Source organism: Hyla sarda, chromosome 5 (genome assembly GCF_029499605.1).
Source record: "Hyla sarda isolate aHylSar1 chromosome 5, aHylSar1.hap1, whole genome shotgun sequence".
NCBI classification, from domain to species: Eukaryota; Metazoa; Chordata; class Amphibia; order Anura; family Hylidae; genus Hyla; species Hyla sarda.
In genome coordinates, this window is record NC_079193.1 from 204,163,322 (window position 1) to 204,177,564 (window position 14,243).

The window sequence follows — 14,243 nt, forward strand, 5'->3', positions numbered from 1 at the left end:
GATGCGATTCGCGATGCGGGTGGCGCCCGCTCGCGATGCGCACCCCGGCTCCCGTACCTGACTCGCTCTCCGTCGGTCCTGTCCCGGCGCGCGCGGCCCCGCTCCCTAGGGCGCGCGCGCGCCGGGTCTCTGCGATTTAAAGGGCCACTGCGCCGCTGATTGGCGCAGTGGTTCTAATTAGTGTGTTCACCTGTGCACTCCATATATATACCTCACTTCCCCTGCACTCCCTCGCCGGATCTTGTTGCCTTGTGCCTTGTGAAAGCGTTCCCTTGTATGTTCCTAGCCTGTGTTCCAGACCTCCTGCCGTTGCCCCTGACTACGATCCTTGCTGCCTGCCCCGACCTTCTGCTACGTCCGACCTTGCTTCTGTCTTCTCCCTTGTACCGCGCCTATCTTCAGCAGTCAGAGAGGTTGAGCCGTTGCTAGTGGATACGACCTGGTCACTACCGCCGCAGCAAGACCATCCCGCTTTGCGGCGGGCTCTGGTGAATACCAGTAGTGACTTAGAACCGGTCCACTAGCACGGTCCACGCCAATTCCTCTCTGGCACAGAGGATCCACCTCCTACCAGCCGGCATCGTGACAGTCCCTCTGAACCCTGGTGGGCACAACTTCAAGTGGGAGACGAGACCACCCCGAAGGATAAAGTCAATGGGGTCATCAACGTACAGAGGTACTAGAGGCATTCAGTAAGCATCCAACAGACTTCGGATGAACATCCATGATCATGCACCGGATCCTGACAGGCAACAGCCCACCTCTTAAAGAGAGACACCGTCCGGTTGCACCAGGCATGTACCAAACTGTCAAGAAGATGTTAGTTGACATGAAGGACACAGGAGTCAGTCCCTGGACGGTGGCACCATCCGTTTCTGTGTCGACTATAGGAAGCTAAACGATATCACCCATAAGAATGCTTTTCCACTTCCAAGAATCGAAGAATCACTCACCGCCCATGAGTTGGCAGCATACTTTTCCACCTTGGACTTAACCAGTGCGTATTGGCAAGTGCCTATGGCTGTGGAAGACCGAGAAAAGACAGCCTCCGTGACTCTTATGGGATTGTTTGAGTTCAAGAGTATGCCGTTCATGCTGTGCAATGCCCCTGCTTCTTTCCAGCGGCTGAAGGAGTGATGCTTTGGCCATTTAAACTTTCAGAGTGTTCTACTGTACCTCGATAATGTCATCATATACTCTAAGTCATATCACACCTTGGTCATCTGTCAGACATTTTCCAAGTGTTGATCAAACATGGATTGAAGATCAAGCCGTCCAAGTGCCATCTGCTTAAACCTCAGGTACACTACCTAGGTCACTGTGAAAGATGTCCAGAGCTTCCTGGGATTTGCCGGCTACTACCGCAACTTCATTCCTCACTTCGCCCAGATTGCAGAACCCATCAACACCCTCTTACGGGGTACCACGAAGGAGAACTAGAGTGGAAAGCTACTGGTGGACTGGACCAAGGAGTAAGAGACAGCGTTCCAAGCCCTGAAACACCTGTTGACAGAATCGCCATCCTGGCTTATCCAGACTACACTCAGCCGTTCTGGCTGTACAATGATGCCAGTTTCGAAGGCCTAGGGGCAGTCTTATCCCAAGTCCAGGAAGGACAAGAGCGAGTGATAGCCTATGCCAGTCGTAATCTGCAAGGAGCAGAGAAGATCGATTTCAATTACAGTTCCTTCAAGCTGGAACTCCTTGCCCTCGTATGGGCTGTAACTGAGAAGTTTAAAGATTATATGGCTGCCACACCGTTTACTGTCTATACGGATAATAATCTGTTGGCTCACTTGAACACCACCAAACTGGGCTTCAAGATTGGCCAATTGTCACGATGCCGGCTGGCAGGAGGTGGATCCTCTGTGCCAGAGAGGGATAGCGAGGACCGTGCTAGTGGACCGGTTCTAAGACACTACTGGTTTTCACCAGAGCCCGCCGCAAAGCGGGATGGACTTGCTGCGGCGGTAGTGACCAGGTCGTATCCACTAGCAACGGCTCACCTCTCTGGCTGCTGAAGATAGGCGAGGTACAAGGGAGTAGGCAGAAGCAAAGTCGGACGTAGCAGAAGGTCGGGGGCAGGCGGCAAGGTTCGTAGTCAGGGGAGATAGCAGAAGTTCTGGTACACAGGCTTTAAACACACAAAACGCTTTCACTAGGCACAAGGGCAACAAGATCCGGCAAGGAAGTGCATGGGAGGAGGATAGATATAGTCAGGGACCAGGTGGAAGCCAATTAAGCTAATTGGGCCAGGCACCAATCATTGGTGCACTGGCCCTTTAAGTCTCAGGGAGCTGGCGCGCGCGCGCCCTAGAGAGCGGAGCCGCGCGCGCCAGCACATGACAGCAGGGGACGGGAACGGGTAAGTGACCTGGGATGCGATTCGCGAGCGGGCGCGTCCCGCTGTGCGAATCGCATCCCCAACGGCCATGACAGAGCAGCGCTCCCGGTCAGCGGGACTGACCGGGGAGCTGCAGGGAGAAAGACGCCGTGAGCGCTCCGGGGAGGAGCGGGGACCCGGAGCGCTAGGCGTAACACCAATTACGACTTCACCATCAAGTACAGAAGTGGCAAGTCAAATGTCAATGCCAATGTATCTCGAATGACCCCCGGTGAAGAACCACCTGTTGAGGATGAGTGGGAAGACGTGGAGATGCTCCCATTGTACCAGAGGTTTGTGAGTCAGAATGCTGCGACCACCCTCGAAGAGATTGAACCCAGGTTCAAGAAGGTCCAGGAAGACCTATACACCTGGAAGACTCTGCAAGACAAAAGTCGTGGCATGGGGAATCTGTTGGACTACCTTCTAATGAAAAAGCTACCAACCCATCTACGCCTGGCTCAGAGCGACTACGAGTTGAAGCGCCTGTGGCGACAAAGGAAGTGACTGTTCATACACAAGGGACTGTTGTACCGTAATTCTTTGGATCCCGTTTAGGGGGAACAACTTCATCAGATCCTAGTCCCCAGAAGAGACGTGGCATTGGTCCTCAACTCCTACCATGATCAGTCGGGACACTTTGGAGTCCACAAGACCGAAGCTACTGTCAGGCAAAGGTTCTACTGGATGGGGATGCGGAGCGACATTGAGAAGGGGTGCGGTGAGTGTGTCATATAGAACGTCACCAAAAGCGGGCGCAAGGATGCCAGAGCACCCCTCCATTCCATCCAGAGTGAAAAGCCTAACCAGTTGGTCGGCTAGACCATGTCAAGTTGTCTCCTAACTGATCTGGGTACACTTATGCTCTCACCATGGTGGATCACTACCCCAAGTGGGTTGTCATGGTGCCAGCTAAAGATCTCACAGCCAAAACCACGACCCATATGTACTACTCCCATTAGGTGCAAATCCTAAGATGTCCGGAGTCTGTCCTCACTGACTGAGGAACGGCCTTGGAGGCCCAACTCTTCCAGTAGCTGTGTCAATTTCATGACTGCAAGAAAGTCCAGACGACTGCTTATCACCCTCAAGGGAACAGGCGTTGTGAGTGAATTAATCAAGTCTTCATTCACATGCTGCGAGCAGCGTCTGTGTCCAGACATGAACAGTGGCCCCGGTTGTTACCCGAACTGTTGGAAATCTATAACAACACAGTGCACTGTTCAACTGGATACACCCCGTTCTATATGATGATGGGCCGACAAGGCCAGCTGCAAAGGGTAGGACGTTTGGACTCCAAGCTCCATTCAATAACACTCCCAAGCTTCTATAGAATGGGTCTCTGACCACCAGAGAAGGACCCAGGAAGCAAGAGAGATTGTCAACAGAAAGATGGGTGAGGCCCAACAGAGGCAGCAGCAAGAATACAACTGTCATGCCCAGGCCAAACCTCACCAGATAGGCGATAAGATAGGCGATCTGCGGAAGTTTCCAGGAACCCACAAACTGGACTCCATCTTGGAAATGGAGCCCTATACAGTGACCGCCGTACCTTATCCAGACTAAGACGTGTATGCAATCCAGAAGTCAGGGTACGAACCGCAAGTCGTTCATCGTAATCAGATCAAGCTGTGTTCCCTGTGCCTCCCTCACCACCAGTCAGACCTGTGAGGGAGTATGTGCCCAGAGAGGGAATTCACCTATCCATGGATGTCCCCAAGTTCCCTCTTGGCCGAGCTGCAATCTTCGGATTCATGCCAACCTGTGGGCCTGTGCAACCAACTCTAGTCACCACACTGGCTCAAGTTCTGTCACCATTGGTGCAAGAGTATACTCCAGTCTCCAGACCACCTGCTACACTCATGACAGCCCCCTCAAGTCCAAGTCCTGACAGTCCAAAGTTACCACCCACTTTGATTGCTGTAGCAGAGGAACCTGTTGTGAATCCAGTTGTGTCAAGTTCTCCTGAAGAAGTCGATGTTCCTGAATCTCAAGAGATGGTGCTTCATAGGTTGACGCAAGGACAGATACCAGCCAGATACAAAGACTAAGCATCATATATCATAAACAGTAGTGTACCACACATCATGTACACATAGTTATGTACACGTATAAGTAATGTACACCTCAAGTCACATAGAGAAGTACAGTAGCACTCAAAATTACACAGTCTACTTTAATGTTATATGTCAAATGTCTAATGTCATATGTTCCTTTGTTCGTGCACAGGGTGCTTTATGGGCCAGAAGGTACTCCTGATACTAGATAATGCACGTAGTCAATATGAGGTAACAGAAATGTCAAAATGTTATCTATATCTGTTGTCTAGCATAAAAATGTCTAGCATAAAATTAAATATAGTGTTCTGAGGAAAAGTGTTTTAAATGCCAAGGGACCCCAGTAGCATAGGCATTGGGCAGAAAGCCTCAGGTAACCCAATCCGCAAATGTCTAGTGTAAAGTATTAATTCTAGTCCTGAGTATTATGTTAAAGGTCCTTAAAGTAAAGTTATATGTATTAGTCCTATTCGTTATTAATCCTGTTCTCGGTTGAACACCAAAAATCTGAGCATGTATGGACAATATTACAGAGACTCTTATGTTATCAGTTTTACAAGTCTGGAAAGGATGTTTGTTTGCAGAAAATGCCTCAGGGCTGCATCCAGCCCCAGGGCCACCTCAAATCTCAACTCTAACAGAACCTGCGTCGAGGGTGACTTGTGTTAAGTAGGGGGGTTTGTGATGTCCCAATACAGGACATGGTCCTGCACTACACTTAGGCCCTGTCAGGTTGAGTGTTCGGTGACCTAGGGGCTCTCCTGCAGTGCCTCCCCTGCTGTACTATACTGTCATTAATTGTAATAGAATTATAGTCAATGTATTAATGTATAGTTCATATAAAGGACCTGTGAGAGGTCATCTAAAGGACCTGTGAGATGTCACATGGTATGTTATCACATGTTACCCAGAGGGCACCAGGTTAATACATGACCCGCAGCTTGACCAATGGGCTTTGGCTCAGCCCCCCTCTATATAAGGGGGTGGCCATTACAATTATGTCTCTTGTACTCTCATCCCTTTACTGAGTCCAGCAAACACCAGAGATCTCAGTGCTAGTGTCCAGTACCTGGAAGGCCTGAAATCTACAGTTCCGGTACCCAAAAACCACTCTGGCATCAAGAACATTAGGGGTTAACAACACCTTGCCCCCCGGGTTAATACTATCTTGCCCCTTCCACCTACACCGCTACACCCTGTGGTCCCGCCATCACCGTGGGTCACCAAATATGTGTATAATGTTGGCTACTGCCACTATAATACCAGAGAGTATAAAAGGAACTGAAAAGCAAAAAGTAATTCTGTGGCTGGCAGCCTGAGAAGCAGAAATTCTCTGTGCTGAGAAGGAAAAAACAAACAAACAAATAGGCTGCAAGTATAATGCAGTTCCCAAAGAAAGGGAGTCTTAGGAGAGTCTGCTTGTAACAGATGCAGCTGTAGAGTGACCTTCAGTTCATCTTCTGTAAGAGATGTCTGGGGATATAGGCATAGATGATTCATGGATGAGACTGTGGACATGCACACTACATGTAAGCATCTGAGGTATATCTGACTGGTGTATCTCCATGAATAACACCATACAGGGGATTTTGTGTGGTGTTGGAGAACCTTCTTTAGACCCACAGTGGCACAGAAGGTTTGGGCAATAGCCAGGAGCCATCTAGGGTGCAACATGACTACTAGACCTCAACAAGAGACAATGTAAAGTGCTCTGCATCTGCTTTGCTTTTCTGCAGTTTAAGAATATATACCACCAAGAGAGAGAGAGTTGATTTATCAATCTGTATTCCTGTTTTAGGGACTATAACCATTTAAAGTGACAGTACCTCATACAGTAACCGAACAGAAAATAATTTTCCTACGGCACTACGGATGGGTAGGATCACCGGTCCCTGGTTTAGGAAAGTGCTTTGCGGGTGCAACGACGGTGGTGCTCTGGTTTTAAAGAGAGCGCAAAATACATATAAGTGAAGGAAAGGAAAACCGGACACTCACCATGTTCAACTTCTTCTTTTATTGCATAAAATACTTACATACAGAAATTAGGGAGAGGGAAGGGGCGGGAGTACAAGCGGCAACAAGCTCCGTTTCGTACTAAATAAAGTGCTTCTTCTGGCCGGAAGAAGGACTTTATTTAGTGCGAAACAGAGCTTGTTGCCGCTTATACCCCCTTCCCTCTCCCTAATGTCTGTATGTGAGTATTTTATGCAATAAAAGAAGAAGTTGAACATGGTGAGTGGCCGGTTTTCCTTTCCTTCACTTATATGTACCTCATACAGTGTTTACAGTGCCTCCCTGTGAGAAAACAAATAATTCCTGTTAGCATCTATAAGTGTCTGTGACATTCCAGCAGGGTAGAACTCCACCTCTTATAAACATCTCAGTGTGGCAGGACCTGGCGTATCTGTGTGTTATTAAGTCAGCCCTTCATTTGGATGGTAACACAAAATATTACAATCCATACATGCAGGCAGGCTGGCTTCAGTTAGAAAATAGACTGCCCTTTAAATACATAAAGGTGAAATACGCAGAGATGAATGGAGTATGGCAGCATTTATTGTATAAAGTTATCTGTTGAATATATCCAGCATTACATCATGCATGCAGCACATTATGAATTCTGCTTTTCACCAAGCAGTCTACTGTGACATCCAATGAATGACAAATGGTGCTGCTCTTTCTGTCTTTCACCAAGAAATATTTTCAGGTATTTTATTAGGCATTTAGCTCTTACAGGAGATCCTGAGAGTACAATAGAAATATAATATTCAGCTGTCCCATTAATAGCTTTAATTACTGTCATACTTTGTATTGCTGGTGATTGAGGACATGAGCGAAGAGATGGCCATACAAATGGAATTAACCAGAAATGACTACGCAAGCAATGGAGTATTGGCATGATCTCATGTGTTACTTAAAGTGAAGCTCCAAACTGAAGCCACTTTAATCTTTATATTAGAGAATTGCATTATCTTCTTTTCATCAATATAATGTCATTTTTGAAATGGTTCCCTTTACGGGACAGGATGATAACCAAACAGTGCTGTGAGCAATATATACAGCTTGTCTCTGTCTTGAAGACATGGTCATCAGAATAACGCTTCATTCTGTCCTTGTTGTGCTGTTGTCCTGCACATTACAATTTTTACAGCTACCAATACTGCATTTAATATTGGATCATTCTTTAATGTCATACTTCTGGCTTACTCTTGCTAAAATTAAATAGGCAGCATGGTGCCTTGTAACATCTATATGGACTTTGTATGTTCTCCTTCTGTTTGAAAGGGGTTCCATTTATATGTTAAAAAATGTATATGGATATGTGTTACGCCTAGCGCTCCGGGTCCCCGCTCCTCCCCGGAGCGCTCACGGCGTCTTTCTCCCTGCAGCGCCCCGGTCAGTCCCGCTGACCGGGAGCGCTGCACTGTCATGGCCGTTGGGGATGCGATTCGCACAGCGGGACGCGCCCGCTCGCGAATCGCATCCCAGGTCACTTACCCGTCCCGGTCCCCTGCTGTCATGTGCTGGCGCGCGCGGCTCCGCTCTCTAGGGCGCGCGCGCGCCAGCTCTCTGAGACTTAAAGGGCCAGTGCACCAATGATTGGTGCCTGGCCCAATTAGCTTAATTAGCTTCCACCTGGTCCCTGACTATATCTGACCTCCTCCCATGCACTCCCTTGCCGGATCTTGTTGCCTTGTGCCAGTGAAAGCGTTTAGTGTGTCCAAAGCCTGTGTACCTGAACTTCTGCTACCCATCCTGACTACGAACCTTGCCGCCTGCCCCCGACCTTCTGCTACGTCTTACCTTGCCTCTGCCTAGTCCTTCTGTCCCACGCCTTCTCAGCAGTCAGCGAGGTAGAGCCGTTGCTAGTGGATACGACCTGGTTGCTACTGCCGCAGCAAGACCATCCCGCTTTGCGGCGGGCTCTGGTGAAAACCAGTAGCCTCTTAGAACCGGTCCACTAGCACGGTCCACGCCAATCCCTCGCTGACACAGAGGATCCACTACCTGGAAGCCGAATCGTGACAGTAGATCCGGCCATGGATCCCGCTGAGGTGCCGCTGCCAAGTCTCGCTGATCTTCCCACGGTGGTCGCTCAGCAATCGCAGCAGATTGCCCAACAAGGACAGCAGCTGTCGCAGTTGACCGCCATGTTACAGCAACTTCTGCCTCTGCTACAGCAGCAACCATCTCCTCCGCCAGCTCCTGCACCTCCTCCGCAGCGAGTGGCCGCTCCTAACCTACGCTTGTCCCTGCCGGACAAATTTGATGGGGACTCTAGACTCTGCCGTGGATTTTTGTCTCAGTGTTCCCTGCATATGGAGATGTTGTCGGACTTGTTTCCTACAGAACGGTCTAAGGTGGCGTTCGTAGTAAGCCTTCTTTCAGGAAAGGCCTTGTCTTGGGCCACACCGCTCTGGGACCGCAATGATCCTGCCACAGCCACAGTCCAGTCCTTCTTCGCTGAGGTCCGAAGTGTCTTCGAGGAACCTGCCCGAGCCTCTTCTGCCGAGACTGCCCTGCTGAACCTGGTCCAGGGTAATTCTTCCGTTGGCGAGTACGCCATACAATTCCGTACTCTTGCTTCTGAACTATCCTGGAATAATGAGGCTCTCTGCGCGACCTTTAAAAAAGGCCTATCCAGTCGCATCAAGGATGTGCTGGCCGCACGAGAGATTCCTGCCAACCTCCAAGAACTCATCCATTTGGCTACCCGCATTGACATGCGTTTTTCTGAGCGACACCAAGAGCACCGCCAGGAAAAAGACTTAGATCTCTGGGCACCTCTCCCACAGCATCCTTTGCAGTCTTCGCCTGGGCCTCCCGCCGAGGAGGCCATGCAAGTGGATCGGTCTCGCCTGACCCAGGAAGAGAGGAATCGCCGTAGAGAAGAAAATCTCTGTCTGTACTGTGCCAGTACTGAGCATTTCTTGGTGGATTGCCCTATCCGTCCTCCACGCCTGGGAAACGCACGCACGCACCCAGCTCACGTGGGTGTTGCATCTTTTGGTTCTAAGTCTTCTTCTCCACGTCTCACGGTGCCCGTGCGGATTTCTTCTACAGCCAACTCCTCCCTCTCAGCCGTGGCCTGCTTGGACTCTGGTGCCTCTGGAAATTTTATTTTGGAGTCGTTTGTTAATAAATTCAGCATCCCGGTGACCCGTCTCGTCAAGCCGCTCTTCATTTCCGCGGTCAACGGAGCCAGATTGGACTGCACCGTGCGTTACCGCACAGAACCCCTCCTGATGTCTATTGGACCCCACCTCGAGAGAATTGAGCTCTTCGTTCTCCCCGGCTGTACCTCTGAGGTCCTCCTCGGTCTGCCATGGCTCCGGCTTCATTCCCCCACCCTTGATTGGACCACCGGGGAGATCAAGAACTGGGACTCTGCCTGCCACAGGAAGTGCCTCTCCCCCCCTCCCAGTCCCGTCAGGCAAGCCTCTGTGCCTCCCCATGGCCCCCGTCCTGGTGTCACACTGCCCCGTGCCAGGCCTCGCCCTCTGCCCTCCCTCCCCATTCCCACTCCTGCTGTACTGCCTGCCGTTGAGGAAACCCTCCATTCTTTCCCGGTGTCCTCATCCCAGGGGAGGCAGTTACCGGACAAAGAGAAGGGGAGACCTAAGGGGGGGGGTACTGTTACGCCTAGCGCTCCGGGTCCCCGCTCCTCCCCGGAGCGCTCACGGCGTCTTTCTCCCTGCAGCGCCCCGGTCAGTCCCGCTGACCGGGAGCGCTGCACTGTCATGGCCGTTGGGGATGCGATTCGCACAGCGGGACGCGCCCGCTCGCGAATCGCATCCCAGGTCACTTACCCGTCCCGGTCCCCTGCTGTCATGTGCTGGCGCGCGCGGCTCCGCTCTCTAGGGCGCGCGCGCGCCAGCTCTCTGAGACTTAAAGGGCCAGTGCACCAATGATTGGTGCCTGGCCCAATTAGCTTAATTAGCTTCCACCTGGTCCCTGACTATATCTGACCTCCTCCCATGCACTCCCTTGCCGGATCTTGTTGCCTTGTGCCAGTGAAAGCGTTTAGTGTGTCCAAAGCCTGTGTACCTGAACTTCTGCTACCCATCCTGACTACGAACCTTGCCGCCTGCCCCCGACCTTCTGCTATGTCTTACCTTGCCTCTGCCTAGTCCTTCTGTCCCACGCCTTCTCAGCAGTCAGCGAGGTAGAGCCGTTGCTAGTGGATACGACCTGGTTGCTACTGCCGCAGCAAGACCATCCCGCTTTGCGGCGGGCTCTGGTGAAAACCAGTAGCCTCTTAGAACCGGTCCACTAGCACGGTCCACGCCAATCCCTCGCTGACACAGAGGATCCACTACCTGGAAGCCGAATCGTGACAATATGTTTATTTGAAAATTAGAATATAAGCCCAATGGGTGGTAAAAATCCTTGTACAGCACTGAGAAATATGTTGATGCTATATATATATATATATATATATATATATATATATATATGAAAAAATAATGTATTAGATGGAACATGTCCCTTGAAATAACATATTAAAGCATATTTTCGAATTATGGATTGGCTGCCAATTGACAGCAACAAATAATTTATTCAGATAAATATTTAATCAGCAGATATACAGTTAAAGTACAAGGGAATACTTATAGTACAGTCATGCAGTCTAGCATTAGGAAGCCGGAATTGATCTATTACATGATTGGTATATATATATATATATATATATATATATATATATATATATATACAGTGAGGCAAAAAAGTCAGCCACCAATTGTTACAGAGGCCTGTAATTTTTATCATAGGTATACCTCACCTATAAGAGACAAAATGAGGGAAAAAAAATCCATAAAATAACTTTGTCTGATTTTAAAAGAATTTATTTGCAAACTATGGTGGAAAATAAGTATTTGGTCAATAACAAAAGTTAATCTCAATACTTTGTTATATAACCCTTGTTGGCAATGACAGAGGTCAAACATTTTCTGTAAGTCTTCACAAGGTTTTCACACACTGTTGTGGGTATTTTGGCCCATTTCTCCATGCAGATCTCCTCTAGAGCAGTGATGTTTTGGGACTGTCACTGGGCAACACAGACTTTCAACTCCCTCCAAAGGTTTTCTATGGGGTTGATATCTGGAGACTGGCTAGGCCACTCCAGGACCTTGAAATGCTTCTTACGAAGCCACTCTTTCATTGCCCGGTTGGTGTGTTTGGGATCATTGTCATGCTGAAAGACCCATCCACATTTCATATTCAATGCCCTTGCTGATGGAAGGTGGTTTTCACTCAAAATCTCACGATACATGGCCCCATTCATTCTTTTCTTTACATCAGTCGTCCTGGTACCTTAGCAGAAAAACAGCCCAAAGCATGATATTTCCACCCCCATGCTTCACAGTAGGTATGGAGTTCTTTGGATGCATTCTTTCTCCTCCAAGCACAATGAATTGAGTTTTTACCAAAAAGTTCTACTTTGGTTTCATCTGACCATATGACATTCTCCCAAGCCTCTTCTGGATCATCCAAATGCTCTCTAGCAAACTTCAGATGGGCCCGGACATGTACTGGCTTAAGCAGGGGGACACGTCTGGCACTGCATGGTTTGAATCCCTGGCGGCGTAGTGTTTTACTGATGGTAGCCTTTGTTACTTTGTTTCCAGCTCTCTGCAGGTCATTCACTAGGTCCCCCTGTGTGGTTCTGGGATTTATGCTCACGTTCTTGTGATCATTTTGACACCACAGGGTGAGATCTTGCGTGGAGCCCCAGATCGAGGGAGATTATCAGTGGTCTTGTATGTCTTCCATTTTCTAATAATTGCTCCCACAGTTGATTTATTCACACCAAGCTGCTTGCCTATTGCTGATTCAGTCTTCCCAGTCTGGTGCAGGGCTACAGTTTTGTTTCTTGTGTCTTTCGACAGCTTTTTGGTCTTGGCCATAGTGGAGTTTGGAGTGTGACTGTTTGAGGTTGTGGACAGGTGTCTTTTATACTGATAACAAGTTCAAACAGGTGCCATTAATACAGGTACCTAGGAGAGGACAGAGGAGACTCATAAAGAAGAAATTACATGTCTGTGAGAGCCAGAAATCTTGCTTGTTTGTAGGTGACCAAATACTTATTTCCCACCATAATTTGCAAATAAATTCTTTAAAAAGCAGACAATGTGATTTTATGGATTTTTTTTCTCATTATGTCTTTCATAGTTGAGGTATACCTATTATGAAAATGACAGGCCTCTCTCATCTTTTTAAGTGAGAGAACTTGCACAATTGGTGGCTGACTAAATGCTTTTTTGCCCCACTGTATATAGGTCTAAGTTAAAATACGGTTAGATCACAATCATGTATTGTATAGGTATAATGGCTGCAAATAGAACTGTTGACTTCATCAGATGACCACACATCAAATCAGCCAGGGCTGGGTCAAAAAATGGCCACACTCATGCATATATAGTTGTATTTCTGTATATATATATATATATATATATATATATATATACACACATATATATATATATATATATATATATATATATATATAGATATATATGTATATATATATATATATATATATATATATATATGTATATATATAGTTTATTTTGCCTATAAAATAGTAGGGGATAGTTCTTAAAGAGGTTTTCCGGGCAAAGCAAAACATTTATAAAAATAAAACACATATCTATACTGACTATACCTCCTTCTGTCCCCTGCAGCTGCAATACCAAAACTCATAGTCCTCTGCTTATCTCTGCTTCTTCCAGGTTCTGTGTCATCCAAACTCCACAGGACCTGTCAACTTAGCCAATCAGTGGCAGCAGAGGTGTTCTGCATATGTCACTATTTGGCTGAGTGAGCAGGTCCTATGGGGTTGGGACAACACAGTACCTGGAAGAAGCGAAAACCAGAAGAGGACAAAGAACATTGGTGTTTCAGCTACGGGGCGCCCAAGAAGGTGAGTATAACCTTTTTTTTTTTTTTTTTTGTACACCACCCCCAGCCCTGGACGAAGTTTTTTCTTTGCTCAAAGAACCCTTTTAATGTATAAGAGTGATCAAACAAGGGCTGGCTCTACTGATAGGCAAGATAGACAGCTGCCTAGAGAGCCCTCTTGATGGGGGCACCCCTCTGCCCAACACAGGAATGTTACTGCACACTGTCTCCACACAGGTCCTGACAACAACCGCTCATCTCCCCCCCCCCCCCCCTTAGAATTATACTTATGTGTAGGGGATAGTTCTTAAAGAGGTTTTCCGGGCAAAGCAAAACATTTACAAAAATAAAACACATATCTATACTGACTATACCTCCTTCTGTCCCCTGCAGCTGCAATACCAAAACTCATAGTCCTCTGCTTATCTCTGCTTCTTCCAGGTTCTGTGTCATCCAAACTCCACAGGACCTGTCAACTTAGCCAATCAGTGGCAGCAGAGGTGTTCTGCATATGTCACTATTTGGCTGAGTGAGCAGGTCCTGTGGGGTTGGGACAACACAGTACCTGGAAGAAGCGAAAACCAGAAGAGGACAAAGAACACTGGTGTTGCAGCTACGGGGCGCCCAAGAAGGTGAGTATAACATTTTTTTTTTTTTGGGGGGGGGGGGGGCGGTTTGTACACCACCCCCAGCCCTGGACGAAGTTTTTACTTTGCTCAAAGAACCCTTTTAATGTATAAGAGTGATCAAACAAGGGCTGGCTCTACTGATAGGCAAGATAGACAGCTGCCTAGAGAGCCCTCTTGATGGGGGCACCGCTCTGCCCAACACAGGAATGTTACTGCACACTGTCTCCACATAGGTCCTGACAACAACCGCTCATCTCTCCCCCCCCCCCC